This window comes from Schistocerca serialis, chromosome 6 (assembly GCF_023864345.2).
Source record: "Schistocerca serialis cubense isolate TAMUIC-IGC-003099 chromosome 6, iqSchSeri2.2, whole genome shotgun sequence".
Taxonomy (NCBI): Eukaryota; Metazoa; Arthropoda; class Insecta; order Orthoptera; family Acrididae; genus Schistocerca; species Schistocerca serialis.
In genome coordinates, this window is record NC_064643.1 from 656,043,521 (window position 1) to 656,056,831 (window position 13,311).

At 45.2% G+C, this 13,311-nt stretch overlaps 1 protein-coding gene across 1 annotated transcript in view; it reads left to right on the forward strand.

Annotated features, from left to right (window-relative positions):
- LOC126484478 (RNA-binding protein 8A) overlaps nucleotides 1–13,311 on the forward strand; it is a 49,468-nt gene that overhangs the window by 7,393 nt on the left and 28,764 nt on the right. The window lies entirely within an intron of this gene.

Sequence of the window (13,311 nt, forward strand, 5' to 3'; positions counted from 1 at the left end):
TACCACCCCCCCCCCCCCCCCCCCATGAACCATGGACCTTGCCGTTGGTGGGGAGGCTTGCGTGCCTCAGCGATACAGATAGCCATACCGTAGGTGCAACCACAACAGAGGGGTATCTGTTGAGAGGCGAGACAAACGTGTAGTTCCTGAAGAGGGGCAGCAGTCTTTTCAGTAGTTGCAAGGGCAACAGTCTGGATGATTGACTGATCTGGCCTTGTAACACTAACCAAAATGGCGTTGCTGTGCTGGTACTGCAAACGGCTGAAAGCAAGGGGAAACTACGGCCGTAATTTTGTGCCGAGGGCATGCAGCTTTACTGTATGGTTAAATGATGATGGCGTCCTCTTGTGTAAAATATTTCTGGAGGTAAAATAGTCCCCCATTCGGATCTCCGGGCGGGGACTATTCAAGAGGATGTCGTTATCAGGAGAAAGAAAACTGGCATTCTATGGATCGGAGCGTGGAATGTCAGATCCCTTAATCGGGCAGGTAGGTTAGAAAATTTAAAAAGGGAAATGGATAGCTTAAAGTTAGATATAGTGGGAATTAGTGAAGTTCGGTGGCAGGAGGTACAAGACTTCTGGTCAGGTGACTATAGGGTTATAAACACAAAATCAAATAGGGGTAATGCAGGACTAGGTTTAATAATGAATAGGAAAATAGGAATGCGGGTAAGTTACTACAAACAGCATAGTGAATGCATTATTGTGGCCAAGATAGATACGAAATCCACACCTACTACAGTAGTACAAGTTTATATGCCAACTAGCTCTGCAGATGATGAAGAAATTGAAGAAATGTATGATGAAATATAAGAAATTATTCAGATAGTGAAGGGAGACGAAAATTTAATAGTCATGGGTGACTGGAATTCGAGTGTAGGAAAAGGGAGAGAAGGAAACATAGTAGGTGAATATGGATTGGGCCTAAGAAATGAAAGAGGAAGTCGCCTGGTAGAATTTTGCACATAGCACAACATAATCATAGCTAACACTTGGTTTAAGAATCATGAAAGAAGGTTGTATACATGGAAGAACCCTGGAGATACTAAAAGGCATCAGATAGATTATATAATGGTAAGACAGAGATTTAGGAACCAGGTTTTAAATTGTAAGACATTTCCAGGAGCAGATGGGGACTCTGACCACAATCTATTGGTTATGACCTGTAGATTAAAACTGAAGAAACTGCAAAAAGGTGGGAATTTAAGGAGATGGGACCTGGATAAACTGAAAGAACCAGAGGTTGTACAGAGTTTCAGGGAGAGCATAAGGGAACAATTGACAGGAATGGGGGAAAGAAATACAGTAGAAGAAGAATGGGTAGCTTTGAGGGATGAAGTAGTGAAGGCAGCAGAGGATCAAGTAGGTAAAAAGGCGAGGGCTAGTAGAAATCCTTGGGTGACAGAAGAAATACTGAATTTAATTGATGAAAGGAGAAAATATAAAAATGCAGTAAATGAAGCAGGCAAAAAGGAATACAAACGTCTCAAAAATGAGATCGACAGGAAGTGCAAAGTGGCTAAGCAGGCATGGCTAGAGGACAAATGCAAGGATGTAGAGGCTTATCTCACTAGAGGTAAGATAGATACTGCCGACAGGAAAATTAGAGAGACCTTCAGAGAAAAGAGAACCACTTGTATGAATATCAAAAGCTCAGATGGAAATCCAGTTCTAAGCAAAGAAGGGAAAGCAGAAAGGTGGAAGGAGTATATAGAGGGTCTATACAAGGGCGATGTACTTGAGGACAATATTATGGAAATGGAAGAGGATGTAGATGAAGATGAAATGGGAGATATAATACTGCATGAAGAGTTTGACAGCACTGAAAGACGTGAGTCGAAACAAGGCCCCGGGAATAGACAACATTCCATTAGAACTACTGACGGCCTCGGGAGAGCCCGTCCTGACAAAACTCTACCATCTGGTGAGCAAGATGTGTGAAACAGGCGAAATACCCTCAGACTTAAAGAAGAATATAATAATTCCAATCCCAAAGAAAGCAGGTGTTGACAAATGTGAAAATTACCAAACTATCAGTTTAATAAGTCACGGCTGCAAAATACTAACGCGGATTCTTTACAGACGAATGGAAAAACTAGTAGAAGCCGACCTCGGGGAAGATCAGTTTGGATTCCGTAGAAATGTTGGGACACGTGAGGCAATACTGACTCTACGACTTATCTTAGAAGCTAGATTAAGGAAAGGCAAAGCTATGTTTCTAGCATTTGTAGACTTAGAGAAAGCGTTTGACAATGTTGACTGGAATACGCTCTTTCAAATTCTGAAGGTGGCAGAGGTAAAATACAGGGAGGGAAATACTATTTACAATTTGTACAGAAACCAGTCGACAGTCATAAAAGTGGAGGGGCATGAAATGGAAGCAGTGGTTGAGAAGGGAGTGAGACAGGGTTGTAGTCTCTCCCCGATGTTATTCAATCTGTATATTGAGCAAACAAAAGAAACAGTCGGAGTAGGTATTAAAATCCGTGGAGAAGAAATAGAAACTTTAAGATTCGCCAAGATTAACCTAATTATGTCATATATTGGAAAATTCGACTCGTTCCACATCATTACGAAATATCGTATTCATGATCCATGGAACTAGTATTAATCTAATCTAATCTAACCTACAATTTTTTTATGTCACCTGCTTTTGCTCAAGTACCTTTCATACTACATATTCCCTTTGAGTTATTGTTTGTTGGCTATTTTATGAAACGTTAGTGTCAATATATTTTATAGAAAATTCCTGCTTTGAAAGAAAAAATAAACAAACTCATTATGGGTCCAACCCCCCCCCCCCTTAGGCTTCCATGCTATAGAAAATTTCCTTTAGTAGGATTTCGTATTTCTCATCTCTACAACAATGCAAGTTAGTTTCTTGTTGGTTGGTATTCTTGATATTCACAACAATTGGTTTACTTTCAGAGGAAGTGATTGTTGATGTCAGTCAGCTGTTATTTATCTTGTAAACTTGCAGTGAGTTAGTGCAGTTCCCAACACGTAGGCCTCCAGGAACTTTGGTGTCCTACACGGCAAAAACGAAACCAAGTAAAAACACTGATGTTGTCAACAACATCCAAGATGGAATGAAAAGAAACACAACAAACGTAAACTTTATCTTCTGCAAGCTGGGATGGAACTAGTTAAATTGCGGGTTGAAGAAAGAAGTGCCAATGCAAGATGGTTATCTAACCAAATTGTTCAATCAATGGAGACTATTCCACAAAAGAAAATCAAAGAAGTGACAACAGAAGCACGTCAGCCTCCTGCAGGGAAAGTTCGGTGCCATATTTGTGTAAGAAAAGCTAAAACAAAGCAGAAGTACAACAATCTAAGTAAACCAAAACAGTATTGTGGACAGTGTCATAAACATGTGTGTAACACACATTCAGAAAAAATTGTGAAGTCTCTCTCTTGCCTTGAAGTTGATGACTCTGAGTAGTCTATTGTACATGAACACATCTGTATTTTGTATTGTAATATGTCTATTTTTTATTCACTCAATCCAATATTTATAACAATTAACAATATTTATAAACCAATGCCTTAGTTAAAATACATAAACCATTTTGAAAGTTGTAATTTTTCGTCAGTAAACTTATTTAACACCTGTGGGCTTGACGAACCCCCCCCCCCCCCCCCCCCTTTGGCATCCAAGTTAGAAAAAAAACCTTGGGCGGCCTAGGGTTAATAAGAAAATTGGTCATTTAGAACAAGATACCAGTTAAGTGGGTCATAAGCAGAAGTTAAATTCTCATCCACTGTATTGGATAGGATCCAAAGTGGGATATAGTTGCTTGTAGGCTTTCAACGAGGTCACTTAGAGTATTCTTATTGCAACATCTGACGTACTCAACAGGGCATTTCAGCCCCCAATGACAATAAGCGCAGAGGTGTTACTTTATATTCAGGGATGCATTAAATTTCTCAGAAACTACCATTTTCTGAATATCAATTTTTCCAGTTACCGCTACCCCCTCATTAGCCCAACTATACAGATTTGTGATACAGTGAAACCCCTATTTTACACTTTTGCGTGGTCCAGACTTTAAAAAATGCAGAATTGAGGAAAATGTAGCAAAATCACATTTTTGGCATACATGATTAAAAATCGCAATCATTTCCAATACTTTGTGGTAATCTGTCTAACTGAAGGAAATTAAATGTACAATACAATGTTTATGCAATAAGTGTGATAATGAATTTCATCAGTTCTTTAAAATATCTCAGATGTGGAACAGCAATTAAAAACTCGTCAAAAAATTGAAATTGGTACCTGGATGCAAGATAATCAAAGCTATTTTCTAACATGCTACGACCACAAGTTATATGATCAGAACATGTGGTTTTGAGAGATCATTATTTGTACTCACCCAAATATAAAAAAAGTTAAGCATTTTGAATTAAATCAGAAACATCTCAGCAACTAAGCGGTTAAACCATAAGCATCTGCTTGGTGACAGACTTTGTCACCATTGCTGAAACTATTTAATGCTTTTATTATGAGCCACATTTCATATGTTCACCACAGTTAAAGTGTTATTTTATGCTTGATGAGAGAAACAGAGATGTGAAAAAATGAGTTTAGTTCCCCAGTTGACATTACAAGCTTATTAGAAGTTGGCTCAGTGAATTTCTGTTTACTATGTAAAACATAAGAAATGTGAGGTGCTAGAGTTACGTTTAATGCTGTCTGTCATCGCTGCTAATCTTTGTGATATACAGTGTGTGATTTAAAGTATATACATGAGTAGTGTGGGTGGTTGTTGCAACGGTATCATGTCAGACTTGTACACAAAAGTCTTTAAAATGTGCTTTCGCAGAACCTTTGCCCTACTTCCTTGTGACATCTGTCGTAGTACATCATCTGCATGAAAAATATATTTTCAGAACTCATAAAATGCTTTCACTCCTACCTGTACTCCCTTCATTGAAGGACCACTCCCTCTCTCCACACATCAAGTAGCTGAGCTTATTTTACGTATGTTAGTGTTGTGTATTGGGTGACTTTACAAGTCGCCACCCAATAAAAGTTCACTGGCTGGAAATGGGCAGTGTTTCCTCAATTATGGTCAAGCATATTTTTCGAGACTCAGTGCTTGAATTTAAAAGTTTTGATGATTGATATTGTTGCTGAATACAGTACACCAGAATTACATCCAAGAAGATGAGACTGAGTTATATGTGGCACAAGAAAAGGTGGTGGCTGGTCCCCTTCGTAATGTATTGGCTGGGTTGGAAAACTTTGTGTCGACTGTCTTGTTTTTCTATTACCTCTGAAACCTAGCAGTAGTTGCATCATAATTGCGTGGTGAAGTTAAATGTTGGGTTACAAACAACCACTGTGGATTACATCAGCATTGCCCCTCTCACGTCTCTCCTCTCCACAATGGCCTAAAATATTTCTTTAACCCCGCCACCTCCTGCGGGTTCTGGGGTAAGAATAGGCCCGCGGTATTCCTGCCTGTCGTAAGAGGCGACTACAAGGAGTCTCCAATGTTTTGGCCATAGTGTGATGGTCCCCTCTTGGGTTTAACCTCCCTTTTTCCAAATTTCCGTTGTTAGTGCATGCCATTTGGGGAAGGACGCCTTACGTGGTGTTTTTCTCTTGGTCCATCATGCACCACCATCTTGCATGCTACCTATTGTCGTGTGGCGGGATTTACACCCAACGTCTTGTGCGCAATCCCCTTCAACTGTGGACCCTTTCAACACCTAAAATCCAGCGCAGTAGCCAGTCTGTTGTGGTGGGGTTGTCATTTACCCTCTTGGTGGTAGCCCCTTGACCACGAAGGGATCGCACTACAGATGCCAGAGCTGTTTCCTCCCCACGCATGCCAAGGAGTATGTGCCTATCTTGTCTGGGGCACGGGGACTCCGGGCAACAGAATATCAGCCAGGTACCCGTTGCTTTGGCTGGGTGGTGCCCTTGGGGAGAGCCCTCGTTCAGAGTAAGTGGCATCTGGGCAGATGTGGCGCAATGAAGCGCAATAAATCACACCAAGCTGGTGGTCGCACGGCCACCAGCGTCTCTAAGCAGGCAGAGTTGACTTTGATGCTGCGCAATATGACCCTCAGTCATTCCCTTCGTTGGCTGCGCCGTGGGAGGGACGCCGATCTAGTGCCAAGCGGGAGCCTTATGTCCCACAATACCTTGTCTGCAGCAGGACTGATGGTGATTCCTTTCTTACGATGAAGTCTCTGTTTTTTGTGGAACACCTGGAGGATAAGTTTGGGGAAGTGGCGGGGTTGTCTAAAATGAGGAATGGGTCCATCCTCCTCAAGACGTCCTCCCCAACCCAGTCACGAGCGTTGCTCTTGTGTGATAAGCTGGGTGACGTCCCTGTTACTGTCACTCCCCACAGTAGCTTAAATATGGTCCAGGAGATTATTTACCATCGTGACCTATTGTTACAATCCGACGACAAGCTGAGAGCCGACTTGGAACAACGTGGTGTACATTTTGGCCGTCGTGTACACAGAGGACCCAAGACTAACAGGGTGGCCAGCGGTGCCTTTATCTTGGCCTTCGAGGGTGATGTCTTGCCCGAGAAGGTCAAGGTAATGGTTTACCGTTGTGACGTCAAGCCATACGTCTCTCCCCCGATGCGGTGCTTCCAGTGCTGGAAGTTTGGGCATATGTCCTCCCGTTGCCCATCCAGCGCCACATGTCGAGATTGTGGACACCCCTCTCATCCCGATTCTCCACGTGCGACTCCGCCTCTATGTGTCAACTGTGGGGAGAACCACTCTCCTTGCTCGCCGGATTGCCCCGTTCTTCATAAGGAGTGGAAGATAATGGAATTTAATACCCTGGACCGGCTTACTTATCAAGAGGCCAAACTGAAATTTGAAAAGTTGTATCCTGCTTCCCTTCGAACATCTTACGCTGCAGCCACGTTATCGTCGCCCTCGCGAGCGGCGGTTGTCGCCTCATCTGTGCCGCCTTCAGTGGGCTCTCGGGGCCGTGCGTCTCTGTCTGCCCCCCTCGTGTCTGGGGGCAAGCCGTCCTCTGTTGCCCCCTTAGCAGTTGGGGGCAAACCCTCTTCTGTCGCTCCCCCCACGCTTACTTCGGGAGTGACACCTGCTCCACAACTGGGGGCTCGATCCCTCCCCCTCCTTCTCCGCCGGCGTTGACTCTGCCGGTTCCTCTCTCGCGGAAGGGGTCCCTCGGGGCTCTCCCTTCCTCCGTTTCTTCTCCTACTCAGCCGGATGTCAGCCGGTGGCTGAAGGTTCCGCCACCTGCTGGTTGTAGGGCTTCTGCGTCGTCGTCAGCTTCCGACGCTCCTTCAGAGAAGCTCTCCCAGCCCTCTACCTCTAAGGACAGATGCGAGGAGGAGGAACGGAATGTGTCCAAGAAGCAGGACTGTAAATAGTTCTGGCTCCAGGGATGAGGTGGAGATCCTCGCCTCTGCCGCGGATCTTGCCCTCACGGAACCCTCGGGGGCCTTTCCTATGGACACAGCTGTCTCTTCCCCGGTGGCGGCAGTTGGCTCTGAGGCGCCGTCTGCCTCTTAGTCGCCTTCACGCCCTCCCAGTCCCTTCCTGCTTCCATTCTCCAGTGGAACTGCGGCAGTTATTTCCACCACCTGCCTGAGCTCCGGATGCTTCTGAGTGTTTCCCCTGTTCTCTGCATTACTCTGCAGGAAACTTGGTTTCCAGCAATGCGGACCCCTGCCCTTTGTGGTTATTGGGGATACTATAAGAACCGCGCTGCCTGTCAACGAGCGTCTGGTGTGGTTTGCCTCTTTGTTCACCACTCTGTCTGTAGCTCGCCAGTACCCCTTCTGACGCCTTTGGAGGCAGTCGCTGCCAGGGTTGAGCTCTCGCCGGCTATTACTGTTTGCTCTGTTTACATTCCTCCGGATGGGGAGCTCCCCCGACATGTCTTGGCTACGCTGCTGGCTCAACTCCCGCCACCATTGCTGCTTCTGGGCGATTTCAATGCCCGCAACCCTCTATGGGGTGGGACTGTCTCTGATGACCGCAGTCGTGCTGTGGAGCATGTGTTGGCTCAGCTCGACCTTAGCCTCTTGAACACCGGTGCTTTCACGCATTTCAGTGTGGCCCTTGGCTCGTTCTCGGCCATCGATCTCTCTCTTTGCAGCCCCGGACTTGTCCCATCCCTCCACTGGAGAGTGCATCCTGACCTGTGTGGTAGTGACCATTTTCCCATCTATTTGTCACTGCCCCAGCGTCATTTTTCTGGGCGCCTGCCCCGCTGGGCTCTCAACAGGGCTGACTGGCCGGCTTTTACTTCCGCTGCCACCATTGCGTCTCCCCCACAGGGTGACATTGACGAGGTGGTCCGTGTCTTGACCACGTCAATCATTTCTGCGGCCGAGGCTGCCATCCCCCGCTCTTCTGGTCTCCCCCGGAGGCAGGCTGTACCCTGGTGGTCGCCGGAGATTGCTTGAGGCTATTCGCAACCGTAGGCGGGCTCTCCAGCGTCATAGGCGGCACCTGTCTCTGGAGACCCTCATCGTCTTTAAGAGGCTCCGTGCCTTGGCCCGTCATCTTATTGCATGGCGCAAGCAGGAGTGCTGGGAGAGGTATGTCTCATCCTTGGGCTCACGTGTCTCTCCCTCGCTCGTGTGGTCCCGGATCCGGCGGATTTATGGATACCGGACCCCTATGGGCGTTTGCACGGACGCTGCTACCATTGCTGAACTCCTTGCCGTGCACTTTGCTACGAGCTCTGCGACTGCCACATACCCCCCCCCCCCCCCCCTCCCTTCCGGGTCCGTGCACCTACGCCTCCCTGGTGTTTGCCCCGGCCGTCCATCCGTCTGGACCTGGCATAGGGACCCAAGGACTCAGTTCCGCCTGTGGCCTTCCATCGCCGTTTTCTTGCGCTCCTCGCCCCATTTTCGTGCTGTGAGACTGTCTACACTGATGGTTCCCTGGTTGATGGTCGCACTGCCTACGCTTTTGCTCACACTGCCCATGTTGAACAGTGCTCCTTGCCGGCTGGCTGCAGTATTTTTACTGCAGAGCTGGTGGCCATATTGCGCGCTCTTGAGCATATGCGTTCCTGCTCAGGTACGTCCATCGTCATCTGCAGTGGCTCCCTGAGCAGCCTCCAGGCCATCGACCGCTGCTATCCCTCTTCTCCTCTGGTATCCTCTATTCGGGAGTCTGTTTCCGCCATTACTTGCTCTGGTCGTTCGGTGGTCTTTGTTTGGACGCCAGGTCACGTTGGCATCCTGGGGAACGAACGTGTCGACAGGCTGGCCAAAGGGGCGATCGACGCCCCAGCTTTGGAGATCGGCCTCCCGGCTCGTGATCAGCAGTTGGTGTTGCGCCGTAAGGTGCTTGGGATGTGGGCTGCTGAGTGGCGTGGCCTGCCATCCCCGAATAAACTGCGGGCTGTTAAGGAGACGACCGATGTGTGGCGGTCCTCCCTGCAGGCTTCTCGCAGGGACTCTGTCATCCTGTGTCAGCTGGGCATTGGCCATACCTACCTGACGCACGGCCATCTTTTGCATCAGGAGGATCCCCCCCTGTGTTGGTGTGGGTCCCGGCTGACGGTCGCCACATTCTGTTGGAGTGTCCCCGACTGCGCACCCTCCGGCAGTCTTTTAATCTCCCGGGCACTTTGCCTTCGGTTTTATGTGACGATGCCTCCATGGCTGACGACGTTTTAAATTTTATCCGTGGTAGTCCTTTTTATGGTTCCATTTAGGGAGGTCCTGCACCTTTCCCTTTCTGTGTCTCTTGTCCTCGAGTCTCTCCTATTTGGTTGCAGATTTTTGTGTGTAGTCGGCTGGTTGACTTTCCCTTTTTTTGTTCTCGTGGTCAGTCAACCAGTCTCCGGCCATCTTCTTTTCTTCTGTTTCTTTCTGTCTGGTGTTCATCTGTACTCTTCTAGTCTGTAGTGTTCGTTGCCGCATTTGTGTTCTTTCAGTGCCTGGGGGGGGAGTCTCCTTCCCCTTGGGGTTTTACCTGCTTCACAAATTTATGTCTCGCCTGTTTTTGGAATGGGGGACTGATGACCTTCGCTGTTTAGTCCCCCTTAAACATCCCAACAACCACCACCTAACCCCGCCACCACCAGTGCTGTGAACTGTCTCTTTTGTGCCACTTATAGCTCATTCAGTCACATCAAATGTCAATAATAAGAAAATTGTACAAGACCAAGTGATACGTTGAGTAAGAACTTAGAATTGAGGTAAACCTTACTTGGAAGAAACATAAAATTGGGGAATTTTTAGCATTGATCTTATAGGTTTTTCACTGGGGCTATGAATTTATGCTGTGGAATTGTTAAAAACATAAAACTGGAGAACTTAAAATCAAAATTCCACTCTATTATGATTTCTGAAGACAGTTGTTCAGTACAGGAAGCTGAATAATTTACTGTGTGCCTTCCATAGCTGTGCAAATTGACAGATTAATTGAAAACATTGTGTTGGTGCTATATACATTGTCTACTTGGGAAAGGTCAACATTCGATGTTAGCATATTATCTATCTATCAGTCTACACCTATATAAATTGAAGTCCTTGCTATGTTTCTGTCTGTATGTTTGGGCTAATCTCAGGAACTATTGTAATGATTGTGATATGATTTAATAAGTATGACTGTTTACGAGATAAGTTTGTGTATATAACTTACAAATATTTGCACGCGTTGGCTGAACTATGATGAAAACTGCTGTGAAGATGATATCGTTACCATCTAGCAGTGAATGGCAGAAGTCCTTGTTATTGCAATTGCTCGTGCAGTGCTCCGTAGCAGTGCTGCATGGCAGCAGGTGCTTGGTATTGATGTTATGTGGTAGAGGGTACTTTACATCTGTGTTAGATGGTGAAGGAAGGAGGCTTCATAGTGATCTTGTGTGGTAGTGGATGCTTCTTACAAATTTTACTGTGGTGGAGGGTGCTCTTTACTGATTTTGTGTGGTAGATGGTGCTTTGTATTATTAGTGTTGCGTACCAAAGGATGCTTTGTAGCAATGTTACATTACAGAGGATGCTTGAGTGCCAGTGTTGAATGACAAAGGGTGCTTCACAACAGTGTTGCGAGGCAGAAGCACTTCATTTTGAAGTTGTCACAGATTTTCCATCTTATTGAAGTTACATGTCAGAGGCTGCTTGATACCAGTATTGCGAGGTAGCTTCATACAAATGTTCCATGGCATAGAATGCATTCTACCAAGATTACATGGCTAATGGTGCTTTGTACCAATGTTGCATTTCGGAGTGTACTCCTTAGCGATGTTATGTTGCAGTGGGTGCTTTGCACCAATGCTACATTGTGTAGGGTACTTCTTACCAATTTTATGAGGTAGAGGGTGCTTTATAATGGTGTTTCATGGCAGAAGTGCTTTGAACGAGTTTTGCATGGCAGAGGGTGTTCCATACCAATGTTGCATGACAGAGGGTGCCTTGTACCATGTTGTGAGATGGACGGTGTACCATACTGATTGTGCGTGGCATTTGGGGTGCTTTGTACTAGTGTTGTGTGGCAAAGTGTGCTCTGTGCCGATGTGCACTAGAGGTTGCTTCATAACAATGTTTCATGGCAGAGGGTGATGTTGCATGGCAGATGGTACTTCATGACAGCGTAAAACGTTGGAAAACGCAGGAAAAGGTCACACAGAAAATGTAGCTTGCACCAGGCTAACAATGATGTGGGGTGGCCAGAGTGTGACTGCAGCTTGCACCAACTGCTGTCACGGTCAGGTGGACCATTCCTTACTAGCACTGTACTTGGGTGGCTAGTAAGTGGCTGTAACTCACTGCAAACTGGCACTGCAGTTGGGCAGACCAATTGGCACGGTAGCTCGTAGCACCTGTCATTGCAATCAGGTATCACTCCGATCGCCAGTTAAATTTGAAACACACACAATTCGTGTCTCATGAGAACTTTCCTGGCATGTGATGTTTAAATCGTTTCTTAAATGAAAAAATTATGATACTCAGTGGTCTGAATTTTTGTCATGACCCTATACAGTGGCCCATCACCAAAATTACTTCTATGCCAGACAAGTTGTCTGACCACAACAGGTCACTAGTATTAAATAAACAAATTTACAGCGCAGAGTGGAAAATGTTTTCATTGAAAGATGCGGAATTTGATGTAAACATGTAGGACAGGGAATTACAGATAACTCATAAGCAAAAGGGTGTTAACATTATTATTATTATTATTATTATTATTATTCAGTGGAATTTTATAGCATTACTGCTAAAAATTGGACAGAATGATATGAATATTCCCACAACAACCCGTCATTTCTGGAGCTTGTTTCCTTATTTATATGTAGCACCCAATATTTTCTTTTATTTTGCCATTTTTGCTATAAACACTTAATAATTTTTGCAATTGTATGTTGAGATTTCATGATACACAAATTAGCCACACCTCTTTTAAACCAGATGACTCCAAAACACGAGTTATAGCATTACTAGTTACATAAAACGTTGGCTACCAACCAGCAGAAACATTTAGTATTGTTTGATTCATTCATTTACACACTTTCGACTATCACTCAAGTACAATGTTTTTTGCGAGAATTTTTTTTTATAAAATCACATTCTAAATACAATTTAAAGACTTAAAAGTATAAATATTCAGGATGATTAGGTAATAACAACCGAAGTCTGCCTTCAGCTGTCGGAGACTGGTCATTGTGTGTGTGTGTGTGTGTGTGTGTGTGTGTGTGTGTGTGTGTGTGTTCTATTTTTGATGAAAGCCTTGTTGGCCAAAAGCTCACTTTTCAACAGTCTTTTTGTTGTGCCAACCTGCAACTCAGCATCTCCGCTATGTGGTAAGTGGCAACTATCCTTTTCCTAATATTGTGACATTCCGTCACGGATTTTTCAGGATGATTAGGTCTTTTTTATGCTAAAGGTAGCCATATAACTTGGTCTTTTACAGTTCTGTCCACTGCTGGCACTGGAGTAACTCACTCCATCTATGAGGATTGGAACTTTAATATTTGCATCTATTTATTTACATCTTCCACAAAATAGATATTCATTTCAAAGCTTTTCTGTCCTTTGGTGTAGTCACCAGCATTGTGTACAGCCTGTTTCCAGTGACATGGTAGTCGTAGGATGCCCTGTGGAATGCCTGCCAGTTGTACTGATAGTTCGAGTGGAGTGGTCTGTTGCCCAACAGATCTCTTTAACAGTTCTGGAGCAAGTGCCATGAAGTGCTTCCTTCAGTTTAGGAACCAAGTTGAAGTCACGAGGGCTTAAGTACGGGGTGTGTGATGGGTGGTACAGCACATCTCAGCTCCATCGATCAAACAGTTCATTCACAGCTTGCACCAAATGCACATGAGCATTGTCCTACA